General features: G+C 35.7%; 1 protein-coding gene across 2 annotated transcripts in view; it reads right to left on the bottom strand.

Moving 5' to 3' along the window:
* Positions 1-18,135, bottom strand: part of A1CF (APOBEC1 complementation factor) — an 83,221-nt gene extending 65,086 nt beyond the window's left edge. For both annotated transcript variants that reach the window (XM_012659761.1, XM_012659763.1), the window contains exon 1: positions 18,044-18,135. The gene's annotated coding sequence lies outside the window, so the exon portion shown is untranslated. The remainder of the gene's footprint in view (positions 1-18,043) is intronic.
* Positions 18,136-18,212: the final 77 nt, after the last annotated feature.

Below are 18,212 nucleotides of genomic sequence, written 5' to 3'. Positions count from 1 at the left end.
ATATCTCAGGAAAAAAATTAACCAAAATCTCCTCTAAGTTATTAAAGCATTAATAATGAATCATGCATTAATTAGGGCCTTGCCAATTTGGGTCTAGACAAGGCTTAACATAAAGAGAAGAAATTAATGTTGTTCACAATGGATATATTAATTTTACTTGTAATTGTTGATAAAATTTCTCCTCTGTAGTAGGTTCCACATTTTTAGAGAAGAATAAGCTTGCATTTAAATTTCAGTTCTGTCACTGTGATTTTAACTTTTCTGAGACCTGGTTTTCTATTCTAAAAAAAAGAATAGGAATATCAATACCTAACTTGAAGTTTTTGTTGTTGTTGTTGTTGTCATTTAAAGGATTAAATAAATAATGGACACGAGAGCACTTAACATAGTACCTGGCACACAGATGTGCTGGCAAATATTCCTATCTTGTTCCTTATCTGCTGGTTCGGTTGACTCATCTCAGCCATCATCTGTGATTTTCTCATTAGTTATTCTCCTTTCTAGTAATTGTCCAAGGTGGAGAAAAATGCAGATTTGAATTCATTATCTTGAGCTCTTTTATTTTGCCTTAATAATTGATCTTGTTATTTCCTTTATGTTTGTTTCCTTTCTTAGTAGGAAAACTCCTTAAGGTCCTGAGACTGTGTGTGTTTGTCATCTCTGATAGAGCATGCTAGTACTTCATTGAAAATTAGACACAACTTAAATATCCAGTGATAAAGAAATATTTGAATAAATAGTGGTATAGTACAGCTAATCAAATTGATGTTCAAGAAGAATATATAATGAGTTAGACAGATATTATGAACCATAATCAAGTAGAAGAGGCAGGTTACAAGATAATGTGTGGTTTGATGTCATTTGTGTTAATTTTTATATTCATAAAGAATAAAGACTTTGATTGTAAAAGGCTACCTGGTTTTCTCTAGGTGGTGGATTAACAAATTATTTTTATTTTATTCATTCTTGCTTATTTGACCACTTTGAGCTTTCTATGATATAGAACTCTTACTCATAACTTTACAAATAAGTTGAAATTATGTTAATAAATGTTAATGAAACATGTTTTTATTATGAGATGCCAAGATTTTATTCTGAGGAAATTGTTTATCATTAATTAGAAGGCAATAAACACTGAAAATAACTAGGCATTCAACTAAAGCTAGGAAAAGAACAAAATGAACTAAAAAAATTAGAAGGAGTCAAAGAGAAAAGTAGAATTAATAAAACAAAAATCCATAGACTTAATAAATAAATGGTAAGAGATGATTGAAAAGATCAGTAAATCAGCACCTTGCTGGCAATCTTAATAAGGGAAAAAGGGAAAACATATTTTAAAAACAAAAGAAAAAATGCATATAACCATAGATCCAGAGACTTTATAAAGAGAGAATGGTTTTAATAATAATTTGAAAAATATAGATGCAATGGAAAACTGCTTAGAAAAGTGTGAATTTTTAAAACCGCCTCCAAGGACAAGTTAAAAATTTGAACAAACTAATAACCATAAACTATATTTTCAATGTTTTTCTCCCAAATAACACCAGGTCCAGATTGTTTTCTTAGGCAAGTTTTATAAATTATTTAAAAAACAAATAATTCCTTTGTTATATAAAGCCTTTTGAAGCATAGAAAATAATGAACAACTTATATCTGATACAAAACCAGGAAAACATATCAAAAAAGTTGATATGTAGAGCACTATACATATATAAAGAGAACACTAGAACACTATATATATATAGAACACTGTACCAGTGTCACATGAATGATATATATATATATATAGTGATATACAATATAGTGTATATAGTAATATACAACAAACAAGATGAGATCATTATAAGAATACAAAGATTATTCAACATTGGGGATTCTATTAGTTTAATTCTATTCATTGATTAAAAGCACATGATCATCACAGTAAATGTAAAAGTGGACCTTAATAAAATTTAATACCCACTATTAGCTTTTATAAAAAATAAAACTCTTTGTAAGTTAGCAAAAGAACAAAACATCCTTAAACTGACAAATAACATCAGAAACATGTAGCAAACATGCTAGTGAAACACTGCAATCATTCATTCTCATTAAAAATAAGTAATCAACTATATAAAACTATTAGAACTAATGAAAGAATACTACAAAAACAGTTTTAAGATAAATATTCTCTATTTAACAGAAATAACAAATGAAATGTAATGAGCAGCTTTGAACAATATAAGAAAAACTTAAAAGATTAAACTTAATGAGAAATGTCTAAAACCTATATAAAGGAAATGATAAAATTCTACTGAAGGATCTAAAGGCCTCGATAAATGGAAAGCTTATTATTGTAAAGATATTAGTTTTTCCCAAAATACTAATTTAATGACAGTTTAAATTTCAATAAAATTATTTTGAAATTTGACAGATTGATTTTTGCAGTTCATGTGACAGGAAGAACATGGAATAAAGCCACAACATGTATTAAAAGCATAGAATGATTAGGAACCAGACTAATTAACAGTTAAGATTAAAACAAGCACAACAATAGACAAAAAGATTAATGGAATGAAATAAAGTCTATAATTTTATTTATAATGGAATTTGGCAGTCGATGTTATTTCAAATCATTAGGAGTTCCTAGACAATTTGAGAAAAAGATAAAGTCGGCAGATGACCTCATAACATGCCAAAATTCTAAGCGGATTGAAGAAATCACCTTTAAATACATTGTATAACTACTAGAAGAAAATATAGAGAACATTTTCATAATCTCATGGTACAGAAGGTCTTCTAAATCAAGTATACCCTTCCCAGAGCCATGAATGAAAAGACTAACAGATTTGACTACATAAAACTTACAAACTTCTATAATGACATACTTTTATAATGGAAAAATAAAGTTAAAAAGAGGCCACAGACTGGAAGAAAATGATTGTTATTTATATAATAAACAGAGAAGTGATATCTGTAATATACAAAGAGTACTTTTAAATAAATAATAGACTCACAAATCAGTGGACAAATGAGCAAAGGACATGAAGAGTTAATTTAAAGAAGAAGAATAAAAATAGCTTATAAACTTATGATTTAAACATGATCATCTTCAGAGATCAGGAAAAAGCAAATTAAAACAAGACAAGATACCATTTCCTGCCTATTATATGGCAAAATTTAAAAGATTTTAAATAATAATATAGCTAACATTTACTGAACACATATTGTATGCTATGTTCTAAAAACTTTAAACGTAATTCCTTTAATCCTCATAAAAACTCAATGGAATAGATATTATTGTTCTTCCTCTAAGGTAGAGATAGATTAATGTGCCCAAGGTCACACAGGTAATAAGTGGCAGACAGATGATCTGAATCTAGGTAGCCTGGGGACAGAGTCTGTGCTTTTAATTACTAAATTTTACTTCTTCCCAATTTCCTCACCTTAAAAAAATAATAGGTTGGTGGGGGGTTGTGGGGAGATTATATCCACCCCACTTCCCTTAAAGTGTTGCTGTGAAGAACATAGCACACTTAAGGAAGCTGTTGAAGGTGATACTGTGAGTCCTCATTCTTTTCCATAGGGACACACAGTCTCGGGCATCTAGAGCACTGTGGTCATTTAGCCTTTTTGCTGGAATGAAAGGGAGCTATTGTAATAGCTTCTCGGAGCAGTGCTATGTGTGGACTGTCTGGTGGTTCACTTGGGCACATTCAGGATTTGACCCTCTTTGGATATGGCCCCAAATGGACATGTGGCCATTGCCAGCTCTCCGTTAATCACTGAGTGATTGGCAAAGCATTGCATCTTCATAATTTACCAAGTGATATATCATTTGGTAGGTTCTGCCTCAGCTTTCATGTTTGTTTCTATTCTCATATTAAAGTGTTGATTCTTCTTTTCATTGATCTTTAGTTCTTCTGGATTGTAGACAGCTAGGGAGGAAAAAGTCAACTATGGACCAAATATCTGATGGGGTATGCAATAGAGTTTGGTGCTTCTAAAGGCACCAAACACAACTGCTTTGGAAGTACAGCGTTCTTGCTCTCTGCCTTCAAATGTCCATGTAATTCCCTTTCCTTCTCCTTTCTCTTCCTCTCTTTCATTCTTTAAATTTTATTCTCTCTCCTGCTCCATTGATGGCACCCATGGCTAAAGAAGTTGCTGATTCCATCTGAAATGTATGTTGTACTTTTAAGACAAGATATTAACTGTTGGAGAATAGTACTGACAGACACGACTTTCTAAAGAAATGATCATTTTTGCAAAGATGTATAGGGCCAGCTGATACTTTAATTACTGTTTGTTGATGTTTACAATCCATATATCGTCCCATTTGGAATCTTCTAACTTCTAAATAGAGTAACTTAAAATAGCAAAACCTAAGACACTGGGAAAATTTTACTGTGGTGAAAATATGTCTAGAGAAAAATAAAACTATATCAGTGGAAAAGTATCATTGAAGACACTAACTTAGAGTTTATCAAAAAAAAGAACAAGCAGATGCGTAATAGACAAATGATTTTTGTATTATAATTTTATATGTGTGTTTGTATAGATGTGTGTGTATACAAACACCTGTACTAAATCAGGGAATTAAAACATGCAAGGGTGAGGGAGGCATGTTTTCCCAATTTTTTAAAAAAACTGTCAAATCAGCAGACATAATCTAATTAAAAGGAAAAAGTGACTCAAGCTCTCGGGAAAGTTAAGCATATTAATCTGGCCCACAAATCATCATTATTGCAAAAGAATTCTGACATCTAGAAATCCTTTTTGTTTTGCTTGAGGAAAAAGTAATTTCAAATAGTCAGAACAATTTATTTTCATTTAAAAAATCTGTTTAAAATTGTATCATTTATGGTCCAATAGAAACAATTCTTGCTTTTTAGCATATTCTCATTAAGTGAATTTTATAGAGGTACATTTTATCTTCTTGAAAGATATTTCACATTTATTTAATATGGCCTTTAAATATCAATGAGAAGCCCTTTAAATCCTGGGATTTAGCTTGAACTGTAAATTACACAAGGAAAGACAAGAAGAGGAAGCATTCACCTATGCACATCTTGTCAAAATAGGATTTTGAGATTTAACTGCAAGTGTTCTTAAATTTTAGCAAGTAATATTCACTTCATTAAATCTCTCCTTCCTCTATTTTTATCATGCTCTCAAAAACAGCTTCACTGTACATAATCTTCTGCTCAAACAGAGGTTGTATCCAGTTTGAGTGAATTCCTTAACTATAATTTGCAATAACTTGCTTTAAGGCTCTATTCTTAAAATATTGCACCACTATTAAAACATTGCAAACTGGCACTAAAAGATCACTTAAGAATAGCCTTAGCAGAGCCAGCTGCCAACAGGTATGAGCTGTAGGAGCTATGGAGAAAGAATAGACTCCCTGCCTCATATTAGGCTGTGTTCAGGCATCATCTTCCCCACCCCCAGAGAGGTTCTGATTCAACTGGCTCGAAGTGGGGCCCAGGAAATGATATATATTTTGAAGTTTCCCAGGTGATAAGAATATGCAGCTGCATTTAGAACAGCTGACTTAAGCTCTAATCTATACATGTTATTAAACAATTGAGAGTAATCGAATTTATTTCACCTGCCAAATGGACAGATGGATGCATAAAGGATTTTTTTTTTTTTTTTTTTTTGAGACAGTCTCACTCTGTTGCCCGGGCTAGAGTAAGAATTATTAAAAAGAAGAAAAAGAGTATAAGAGGAAGGCAGAAACTAGATAATAGAAAAGGAGGAATGATTCAAAATTTTCTCTAATTATTTTGTCTACATTTTCATCATTTCTGATGAATAAATGTTTTTCTGATTGTTAGTATTTAGAAACAATGACCTTGAACTACCTAAAAAAAAAAATCTCATTCTTACTAGATTCTGGCTCAAGTGATTTGTTTTCAACTCAGTTTTGATGCAGACCAGCCAATAAGGTACTTATATGACCACTATGTGCATAAAACTATTACTCATTGTGGTTCTATGTATGGAAAGGAAGTAAAAGCTGCGAGGAATAGAAAAGACAGTAATGCAGGCTCTTAGAAGAGAGAGGAGCAGATGTGGGAAAGAGTTGAGTCAAGTTAATAATGAAGTGTCTGACAGCTCTGTGAATTCCTCCCTTTGAGGTGCTTATGATCTCTTTATCCAGAACAACTTCCAATATTGGCTTCTCATGAAGCCTGAGTCTAGACTTTTCTCCAGCTTTCTGTACATATGTATCCTCACCTGTTTCCTCCTCCTCTCCTGTCTCCATCCCCACCCCTCTTCCATTACTGGACTTAACCTGAGCTCATCCAAAGTGTAGAATGAAATGTCACTGCTTACCACCTTCTAGGCACTGCACCTCTGTTCTGCACACCACTACCAGATCGATCTCCCTAAAATATCACTTCTATTATTCTCCTGCTCAAAAACCTTCCCTGGTCCCATCGCTACCTATGAAGAAATAGTCCAGCCCCTTAGCCTGACATACAGTGCCTGCCATGATCTGGTCCTAGCTTTGCTTTCCTGATTGTCTTTCAATGGCTGTCTGGAGCTACTCTGTACTCAAGCCCATCAAGTCTTGCAGATGTAACAGTTACCTTTTAGGTGCTTTTGTTCTTCTTTCTCATTTTCTACTTACCTAGAATCACCATTCTTCTTTCTACAATGTCCCTGGCTAACCTGAATTCATGCTTGCTCCATAAGGCCTTGTGTATATGTGGTTGTGTGTGTGTATGTATATATGAGTGCACCAGCAAACATGTGCAGACGTGAATGTGTACATACACAGGGGTGAATAAACTCCTGGTGGCCACCGTTAGCAGCACAACATCACACGAGAGCCCTTTCTAGGCACCCCTTTTCTTTCATAACTAGTTCTGACACCAACATTCTCTGAAAAATCCTTCAACCTCCACTCAACTTGGTCAAGAATATCATAAATTTGGAAACAAGAATACTCATAAGTAATCTGTCCTTGTCAACATCGAAGATTTAGAGATGAATAATAGATTTTTAATAAAAAAAAATTTGGAAAATTTTGACAGCAGGTGGAATGTGAGTGAGACTCATCCAATCAATTGAAGACCTGAATGAAACAAAAAAGGCTGAGTAAGAGGGGTCTCAGCCTGACTGCTTTGGCTGGTCTTCAGACTGGAAGTAAAATATTGGCTCTTCTCGAGTCTCTAGCCTGCTGGATTCTGGACTGGAACTCACACCATTGGCTTTCCCGGTTCTCAGGCCTTTCAACTTGGCCTAAAACTACACATTGGCTTCCCTGGGGCTCCAGCTTGCTGACTACAAATCTTGGGACTTCTGTGTTCATAATTGCATGAGCCAAATCCTTATAATAAATCTATTTATATATTTATATGCATGTTTACATAAATTTATATTTTTATTTATATAATATTTATATGTGTATGTGTATATATATATCTCTTATTGGTTATGTTTCTTTGGAGTACCCTGACTAATACATATACATAATTCTGGTTTTTGTGTTGTTATTATTCTAGTACCTGTGAGATCAGAACACCACAGATGGTTGTATTATCTTCACTCATTTGTGATACCTAACTCTAGCCAAATTGCCTGACTTCTTAAAGATCCCTGGGAGAGAGAGTTGGCAGAATTTAGAAATTCTAGAATGACATAGCCTAATGAGAACAGTAGAATTTCTTTGCATGTATGTTTAATTTTTAAGTCGTTTTTTGAATTGGAAATGTGGTAATCATGGCATACAATGCACATATCCTTTAGCTTAATGGTAGATGTTTATTCACTAGTCCTGGTACCAATTATTAAATATTTGTGTAGCATATTACGGAGACCTGATTAGCTGTGAGTGCTGTATTTCATTCATTCTTGGTCTGGTGTTACATCTTTCTCTCTCTCCCCTCCCCCCCATCTCTATATCTTTTTAACCTCATTGAAATTGTCCTTTTGAACTTAGTTGCTGCAGCTGGTTTCCTCAGAACAATTTGGAGAAATTTAAGTTGAAAACTCAATTTTCACCAAAACTGCCAATTACTAACTAATGTGATATATTCAATTTTTTAGTGAAGCTTACAAAATCTAACTATCTACAGCTCTGTGTTACAGTTGCACTTAGGCAGTCTGACGCATGTAATGAAAGGCAGCCTTATGTTTCTCTTTCAAAAGCCAGATTATCTGAGGTCTGTCCAGACAGTATCCAGCCATGTAATATGAAAAATAGAGACATTTATTGAAGAAGATACAAGATACAAGAAATAGTATACATAGGACAATGTCGCCTCATTTCCCTTCAAAGTAGGCACCTTGAGACCTCACACAGTTCTCCCAGCGTCTCTTAACCTAACAACATTCTCAGGTGTTCTGCTTGTTGAAGGTCTTCCAGACATGGATCACTTTCAACAGATTCTCAACCATCCTAGAAGCTTTGATGCCACACTTTTATTTGTGCTGCACTCATTGCATCATCCCCATAAGCCTTCTGAATCATGCAAATAGTTTCCACGGAGGAATGTTCAAGCTTAATGCAAAATTCAATGCAGATTCGTTGCTCTACTCAGTCATTTTGAATGTGATGGCCACAAGGCACACATGCTCACTCAGCGTCTATCGCCCCACTGACTAGTACGGTGAAGGCGTCATTGTTCACGCATGTGCATTACAGTCCACTCTGCTTGGCTGCCAGGTTTACATCAATGTCATGTAAACTGTTCTTGTGATCTTAACAATGGCTTGATACTTTCCAGACAGCCCTTATATATGTTCTGATTTTGTGCTAACTTACATGCAGCAGCATAAACTGCCCTTATTAAATTCTTGGCTTCTTATTTCTAGCCAATCATCGTGTCCCGACAGGTTGCCCGACTTTCGAATTCCCACCACCATTATCGTCTATGCTACCATCACTTCATGCCTGCATTATGGTCTTAATTTGGCTTCTAGTGTTTCCTGATTCTAATACCATCCACATAAAATTGGTTAATTTTCTTAAATATCCCTTTTATTATGTTGCTCTCCTATTAAAAGACTTTCAATGGCCCCACATTTTGTAACTCTATAAATTAATGTCAACTTTTCTGTTCTATTAATAGAAGTAAAAACAAAGACCATACGATCCTCTCAACAGATGCAGAAAGAGCCTTCTCATTTTATTATGAAGTCTCTGGGATCAGCATGGAAGAATTCTAATAGGAACTTGTCCTTCATTCCATTTTAGAGGAATGAATCCGTGAGTTTGTTGAGAATGGATTAGAGGCAGAAAGACCAGTTTTGGACAAATGGGCGGAAGAGGAGGATAGAACTATGTCTATGGCAATGAGAATAAACGGAGGGAGGGCTATAAACTCCCTGAGGACAGACATGCACTCACCTCTTCAGCCCCAGCCCTCAGCACTGAGCGCTTAGTAGCTACTTCATTCATGTTTGTTGAACTGAATGGAATACAGCCGCTCTGACGACTCCAGACATTTTCTTTCCCCTAATTCTCTAGTTACACCTCATGATATTAGAATACATGATATTTTACTCTGTGTCTTTCATCATTGATTCACAGGTACGAGGGTGTCACAGTAGGAAAAACATGGGATCATGGATGCATACTGACTTAGCCTTGTATGTTAAAGTCCTACCTCTTAAGAATGTTGTAAATGTCAGTCAAATTATTTAATCGGGTGTCAGTTTCTTCATTCTGAAATTGGGAATAATGGTGCCTACTCCACAGAGTTGTTATAGTGATTCAAAAAGACAGGCTAAGTGCACAGCACAGAGCTTGGTACATGGCACTCAGTGTTTTTCATTATCTCTTCTTTTCTCTCCAATTAGGTGACTCTTTTATTTAACAAATAATATTGTGCACTATGTGTCTAACACTATATTAGGTATGAAAATTGAAAAAAAGGATAACTTTCCTGTCTTTAAGGAACTCCTAATTTAGTATAGTAAATAGATATTCATTTTCCAGCAAAATAAGAGACCTTGGAGAAAGAGATTAATTATCCTAGGACTGTGATGGGAGCTCTGGAGAAACCTTCATGGGTTCCTTGATTTTAGGAACAAAACACATCTTTGTATGCAACACAGCACCTATAGCAATGCTGAACTCAGATGTGAATGGGGTGGTGTCACTAAATCAATTTCCAGTGGGTAAGTTAACATAGTAATTTTAACTTCAAGGATAAACTCAACATCCATATGTAATGGGGAAGGTGTGGCCAACACATCATTTGGGACAAGGACATTGGCTTTGTGCACTTGTCTAAAAGAAGGGATGGTTGTTAAGTAATGCTGAGTTGGGGGTGGAGTGTGGATTGCTTAAAGGCACAGAGATGGCAGTTAGAACCTAATAATGTATGCTAGAGTTCCTTGTTTGTGACAAAGAGGCTTCAAGGACTGAACTTACAGAATGGTCATACATTGTCCCACATAGAAGGAAGGATCTCCTTGGTGCCCATTCATCAAGCCTCTGCCTTTAAAATGGACACTGGCCCTTAACTCCTTCCACAGTAGTTCTGATGCCCGCCTTAGTTTCCTCTGACCCCTCACACTTAATTTTCTCTTTGGGGGTCTGCTGCTATGCCTGTGTAGGGGACTGATTTGGAGGCAGGTTAATTTATTTCATGCTTGCATTTTTGTTGTGCTAATAACCATCCTATTCTTCAACAATAAACTGTATCTTTGTATGTGGCTTTGAGTACTGATCTTTTTTTATTATTATTATAACTACAAAAATAACAAAGCCCAAGAGATTTTCACTCTGGTGTGAGGATCTGTATTTCTATCCTGCTTCTCTCGATAATTACCGAGGTTTCTTCAGATCATTCTATACCCACTGAGTTAGGAGGACCTGCCTGTGATAGAGAGCATATCGGCCTTGGAAAAACTGCAACAGAGACAGGGAGAGATTGTTCCAAATTTGTGCTACAAGCCAAATGGTAGGCATAGAGTTAATTTCTCAGCCACCTCATTCCAGTCTTTAAAACACTCGACACGTTGACTTCATGGTCTCTCTTTCTCCAAATTATTTATTCTAGTAAAGCATTGTGCACTAGCACAGAAATATGAGAATTATAGCTACAATAGCTAAAGTTTATGCATACTTGCTTGGTATTGTTCTAAGCACTTCATATATAATTTCTGATCTAATTCTTAAAACAACCTCGACTTTAAAGAAGAGGAAAGAGGCAAAGAGAAGTTATGTAATTTGCTCAAGGTCACATCATAGTAAGTGCTGGAGCCAGGATTTGAGCCCAGGCATTATGGGTTCAGAACTTTCTGTTTTAACATATAATTTGTCTCCCTCTGTGCTATGCCAACACTACAAATCAGAGCTTTGGATCATTGGGCTTTAGACCTAGCAGCCCAATTATTCTTTCCATGGGGAGAAGGGTGTGTCTTCCAGGTGGGGAGGTGCTTTGTCCTCTTCAGACACTAACAGAATTTGGGTGTAAAGCAGCCATGTCATTCAGGACAATTACTTCATATTTTCAGTGATGCCTCCATGTCTTACCTGTCACTGCGTTCATGGTGTCTGTACCTGTTCTCTGTGATCTGGGCCTGGCAGTCTCTCCAAGTCACAAAATGGGTCTCATTTAACTGAGTTTCTGGCTGTGTCAATCTGGGTGCAGCAAGAAGGGTGGGACTCAGAATGAAAGGAGTGTTCCTCTTTACCATGGAGGTCCTATTAATCTGTCTCCCAGAATTTGCATAGAGAATCAGGCTGAATTAGAAATGCTGTATACTGGGAGGAGGTATAATATTAATATTAAGGTCATTAAATATGAAATGTCTAACTTTGAATCAAAAGCATAGTTTATTATATGTCAAACAAGAAGCAGTATGATTAATCCAAATATGAGCCTAAACTGTTGACACAGTTTTGCCATCTCAACGGTAGCTTGTTTATGCCAGCAGCAAAGAAGCCTGGAGAGCAAGTAAAAATGAAATCGTGAAAGGTGTTTCCACAGCTTGTTGAGAATTGAATGTTTTTCCTTGCAAGAAGTGGTCCAAAGCCAAGAAGAAGTGGTAGTTAGTTGGTGCGAGGTCTAGTGAATACAGTGGATGACAGAGAGTTTCCAAGTCCAGCCTCTGTAGTTTGAGCAGCATTGTTTGTGCAACATTTGGTTGAGCAATGTCTTGCAAAAGGATTGGCCTGTCTCTATTGACCAATCTTAGCTGTTTAATCACAGTCACCCTCATCATTTCATACAATTGGTTGCAGTAGACATCCGCTGTAATCAAGTGACCAGGTTCCATGAAGCTGTAGTGGATAATATTAGTGCTGGATCACCAAACAGACACCATTACCTTTTTCTGATGAATATTCCATTTTGGGTGGTGTCTTGGCACTTCATCTTTATCCAGCCATTGTGCCTAACACTTGCGATTGTCAAAAATAATCCATTTTTCATCACACGTAATAATGCAGTGTAGAAATGGTCCGCCTTTATGTCATGACAGCAAAGAAAGGCAAGCTTTGAGATGATTTCTCTTCTGATGTTCATTAATTCATATGGAACCTATCTATCCAGCTTATTTACCTTGCTCATTTGTTTCAGATAGTCCAGTATCGTTAGAATAGTAATGTCAAACCTCGCTGCTAATTCACATGTAGGTCGAGATGTATTGGCTTCCACTACAGCTTTCAGCTCATTATTATCCACCTTGGTCTCAGGTTGCCCACGTGGCTCATTTTCAAGATTAAAATCACTAGAATGGAACTTCTCAAACCATCAATGTACTGTGCATTCATTAACCACATTCTTCCCAAACACTTAGTTGATATTTTGAGCTGTCTATGCAGCATTGGTTCCATGACAGAACTCATATTTAAAAATAACAGGAATTTTCGACTTATCCATGGTTTCACAAAAATTATTCTAAAAAAATATGAAAGATAATCTCAAGCCACAATGTGCGTTTGAAAGACTGAGGATGTTCCTTCACAATAAAAATAAAACAAGGAGTGTCAAAGTCAAATGGCAGAGATATCAACTGTCAAACTTAATACTTAAGGAAATCAGACAATTCATACTTAATAACCTAATAGGGCCCACCTGGAGTGGGGTTCTGTACTTGGGTTCTCTAACAAAAAAGAGTCTTCTATCTTTGGGAAACTCATGTAACTTTTCTATGTCAAATAAAGGATCTCAAGGTTTCCTTCTAGTTCTAAGCATCAGTGCTTTCTCAGTGATTAATTTGTCCTCTGTTTGCAGGGTGGTGTGTGCCAGACTGCTGGGATTCACTCCTTCTTCCAGCACTTACTACCTGTGTGACTTTCGGGAAGTTTCTCCATGTCCATGAGTTCTTAGGCATGTCCATAAGAGCCTGGGCAAGTTCTCCATGACCCTAAGCCTTAGCTGCTTTAAATGGCATAGCGATGACCTATTCCATAGGGTCATGGAGGGTTAAACGAGTTAATCTATGTGCCTGGCATGTGACAGGATCTGTATGGGGATTAAGAGCTGTTGTCATCATCATCATCATTATCATCATAGGGTGCCAGTTCTAATTGGTTGATAGTAAGTGCTGCCCGAATCATAAGGCACTGTTAGGGCTCTTAAAAAAAAAAAAAAGGATTAGAAAGAAGATTTTTGAGATGGGCATCTGTAAGTGTCAACACAGTTCCCCCCACCCACCATGGCATCAGATTTTGCTTACTGACTTCCACCGCAAATCATTAGAGGCCTTAGCGTTTCAGTGCATCTAATAAGCCAATTTACCTTGTGCTGGAGGCCCCAGCTGAAAAGATAAGCACTAAACAGAATCCCAATAAAAGAGCTAGATAGAAGAATCTAAAATTACTAGAAATAAAAAAAGATTGCATTTGTACATAAAGCTTTGCCAGTCCCCTGGCAGTTCGATAGGAGATTTTATAATCCTCCATTCCTTCGCTTCTTTCACTGTGTTAATTACAGCATCTGGACTGATTTATAATTAAATCTTTTTAGGGCTGTTTTCTTCTGGGACTTGTATGGGGTTGGTTTTCTTCTCACCTTCCAGGTGGACCCTTATGTCCTCTCTTCACTGTTTCACCTAGCCTCTTAAGTAATCAATAAATTAGTTCATGTCCAGTAGAGTTGTTGAAAGCCCATTACCAAATCAGCACACTGTGCTACATAAACAGAGTTGGGCTTATGAATTTTAGGTGGGAGCATCTTTCCATTAACTAGCTTTGTACAATTGGAATGATAAGTAAATGACTCAGTCACCATGAAGAAACTAAGCATACTGAATTGGCTATGAGAAAATTGGGCATTTAAAAAAAATCTGTATAAATTCTTCTGTATGCAATGCTTTTATAAACTAGAATATTCTATGGAAATAAGGTACTATAGTAGTTAATTCTACTGCTTATATCTAGTGTTCATTAAATCCACTAGGCATCCCAAAACAATGATTATTTTTTAATTGCTGGAGGAAGGGAAGACATTACTACATCATTGCAGGTGGGATTTTATAGAATTACAAACCTATTTGCTCACTCAAGACATTCTGTCTGGCCAAACTGTCGTCTGCTAATTCTCTTTAGTCATATTATGGCTGGAGCAGAACACTGCACATGACTGTGCAAACTGCAGGGAGTTATCTTATATTCTTATTACTATTTCTCTCTTAATATTACCAGGGACCAACCCCTAGTGTAATAAACAAACCTGGTAAATGTTCTCCATGTGATTGTTAATATCTAAATGCATAAAATCCCTCCTATATATCTGCATAGGGGAACAAAAGCTTAGCTTACATATCTTTAAAAAAAAATTAGAGAGCTCAAGATATGCTGCATATTTTAGTCAAGATAACCATTTCTTACAAAAGGAAATATTTTAATTTTTGGTTCATATCAATCAAAAAATTCAACACAAAATTTTAGTTTATTAAGTTAAGAATTCAAAATAGTTTTTAAAGCTGATAACCTAGCTGAAATAGGTTTGATGGAATAAAATGATAAATTAGCTTCCCTGATCTAACTGGCAGTAAACATTTGTTAATAATAACTGCCTGGATTTTATAGTATCAGGTCAAGAAGCCGATGGGATTTAGATTTCTAACATAGGATGTCACTGCAAGAGTGCTGCTCTTTTTCCAGATGCTTTTCCTGTGGGGGGAGTTTGGACTGTTAGAGCTGCACTTTAGAGGTGCCTGGTTACTGTTTCTGTGAATAAGATAAAATGGTGTTTATCCTCTGTCGATCAATACTGTCTTGTTTGAACTTATTGAGTCATTTAGAGACACATAATGTAATGAAACCCATTGTGCAATAGTACCCACAGTACTACCCAGCTTTCTAAAGGCTGGTAACATTTTAAAAGACAGTTACTGAATTAGATTTTCAACATCAACTCACTTGTAATAAAATGAACATACACTGTGTCAGGTCATTCCATGGGTTTGAGTGCAAAGGGTGTTGGGCTTTTATAATTTAGAGTTTTCTTAAACAATGCTCTCTAAAATAAAAGTATATTCTATGTGTCTTTTAATACTAAAAAACAATTATAGGTTGTCTTTCTTTGAATAAGTGGAATAGGGTTACTATTTGTGATTAATTAAAATTTCATTATTTATGAATAGTTTTCAATTCAAACTTCATTAGTATTCTTTTGACAAAGAGGAGCTAATGGGTAAATTTGGACAGTTTTAGAAGATTTTCCTGGAGTTTGTTACAAATAGGAAAATGGAAAGGGAAGACAATTTTTGCTGAATTCCTAAGCACCAGGGAATGTGCTTAACTATTTTGCTTTATCATCTCATTTAATCTTCACAAAATTCTGTGGGTCAGATTTTACACCCATTTCACATTTGAGAAATCTGAGATTCAGGGAAGTCAAACAACATTGCCAAGGTCACAAACCTGGGCAGTTTTGGAATAGCCATCCCAACCTAGCTCTGTCCAGGAGAAATGCCCAGTGTTCTTTCTATAATTCATTTTAAAAGTCTCTAATACAGGTGTAGTCATAGTTGATGGTCATCATGAGACTATAATAAGGTCTCTTCGATTTTTCAATTGTGATGATTTTAACAGTGATTATCTCAATAGATTTTAGTTGTTATGAATGCTGGACGTGGGCTAGAAAAATGATTTGTTCTTTCTTAATCTGTGCTTTGAGGAATACCAATTTTAAGAGATATTAATAGATGTTCCTGAAAGAAGATGTTCTGTTGTAAATTAAGCTTAGGGAACAAAACATTGCCTGCTCTCTTAGATATTCACAGTGAGTTAAACTATTTGCACACATGGTAAGTCCTCAGTACCTGTGAGTGCAATGTAATGATTACATGCTTGGGCTCCGGAGTCACACCACCTGCCTGGGGAACCTGGCTCTGCCACTTGCTGAGTAATGTGGAGCCTGTTAGGTAACTTGTCTGTGCCTCAATTTTCTCCTTTATAAAATGCTATAAGGGTATCTACCTCATATAGGTTGTTCTAAGAATAACATGAGATAAATGCACAGAACGTGCTTAGAAGTACACTTAACAATATAGTGTGTCATAAATGTCTGTTATTATTACTCAAAACACTCATGTGTTAACAAGAACCGCCTTAACTTTTGTAATACCATTTCCTCAACTTGATAATAGAGTCCCTTTTTTTTTTTGAGCCATATTTGTTAACATCCACTGAATACAGTGTAGCAGTGTAGGAAATGCTGATATTTGAAATGAGTGACACAAAAGCACCTTGGTATCAGCCCAGTTGAAAATAATAACTAAGTATTCAGTGTTTTCATATCCGTTATGCCATTTTATATTTTTTGCTCATAACATTTCTTTTCCTTGCCAATTATCTTCTTTCTTCCCTTATATTTGATACACAGTAAGTTGGAACAGTGAAATGTAAGAATTGTCTAAAATGGGCAATGTTTTTCCAGAAAATATGTCCCTTATGAATGACCCTTATGAGTCATTCATCTCTCTCTCTGTATTTAGCAGGACAAAGCCTCATCGCTTTGACAAATAAGTGATTTCACTTTTATTTGCAGACCCCATTGCATGCTCCTCAGCACACATTACAAAGACTGTTTCAGACCAAATCAACACGTTTTTGATGCTCCTAAATTATAAATAGAGCTGAGTTTATCAGTACATGTTTTATAAAACACTAATCCTGCACAATGCACAAATAATGCTGTGTCCTTCATATTTTTGGAGATGCACAATATACATTTGAAAAGTCCTGCAGTAAAGAAACTTGTTTAACTTGGAACTCCTTCTCCTTGGAACTTACTTTGATAATCATAACAAAAAGTCAAAGAGTTTAGGAGATTTCTGGTAGGAATGGGATATTCCTGATGAATGCCCAGATTGATTTCTTTCTTTAGATAAAATACCATTATATCCTGGTTGTGAATATTCTTTTGGGAGCAAACAAAATGATAATATGAAAATATATCCACTGCAGCACAGTTGCTCAAACTGTGGAAGCAATCTAATAATTAGCTATTCCAAGGTTGAGATTTAACACACTCAAAGCCAGTCATTTTCCCTGTTATTGTTTTCTTTTTTGCTAGAGCAAAAGATAATAGCTTAGGGCATTTCTTTGGTTAGCAGGATAATGGCAGAGGAAATAGCAAGAATTTACGAAGATTTTTTTTTTAATGGTGGTGATAGAACAGGAGATAATTAAATATATGAAATTTAAAGTAGGATAAGAATTATCCATGCAGAGAACTCAAAATCTGCCAATGATATTAATACTATTTCTCATTCCTATTGCAGTTTTGTTTCCCAGGGTCCTAGGACTCGGACAGGCAGTCAACCACAACTCTCCCTGCTGTCTGGCTAGAACTCAATAAACTTTTCAGAACATTAGCCCTACTCTTGAACCCACAGGGGTTAGTCTGTAGGCATTTATTAAATCATGGAGGCCACCTCATTTTGAGATTATATGATCATTCCAATATATTCTTTTATTTTTAGATTATTTCATCAGTATGAAAACAAACCAGACAATTCCCTGGATTAGGCTCGGTAATAGAAGAGGATAAAAGCTGTTTCCACTGCATTTACACTGATACCACAATGCACAGTTTCACAGAGTTGAAATAGAAAAAGCAAAACACATGGATCATACCTGAGTAATTTCAGAGATCCCCACCCGGAAAAGGTTTCCTTGATTATGGCGAATTCAACGTGTCACTCGAGTTATGCTCTAATCATCATATCAAACTCCAAAGGTTCAGTGGCTTTAGGTTTGGTTTACAATTCCTGGGAGTTAAACTTTAACTCACCCTGTCTCTTGC

Source organism: Propithecus coquereli, unplaced genomic scaffold (genome assembly GCF_000956105.1).
Source record: "Propithecus coquereli isolate 6110/MARCELLA unplaced genomic scaffold, Pcoq_1.0 Scaffold63, whole genome shotgun sequence".
Classification (NCBI taxonomy): Eukaryota; Metazoa; Chordata; class Mammalia; order Primates; family Indriidae; genus Propithecus; species Propithecus coquereli.
This window is presented reverse-complemented; position numbering and strand designations above follow the sequence as displayed.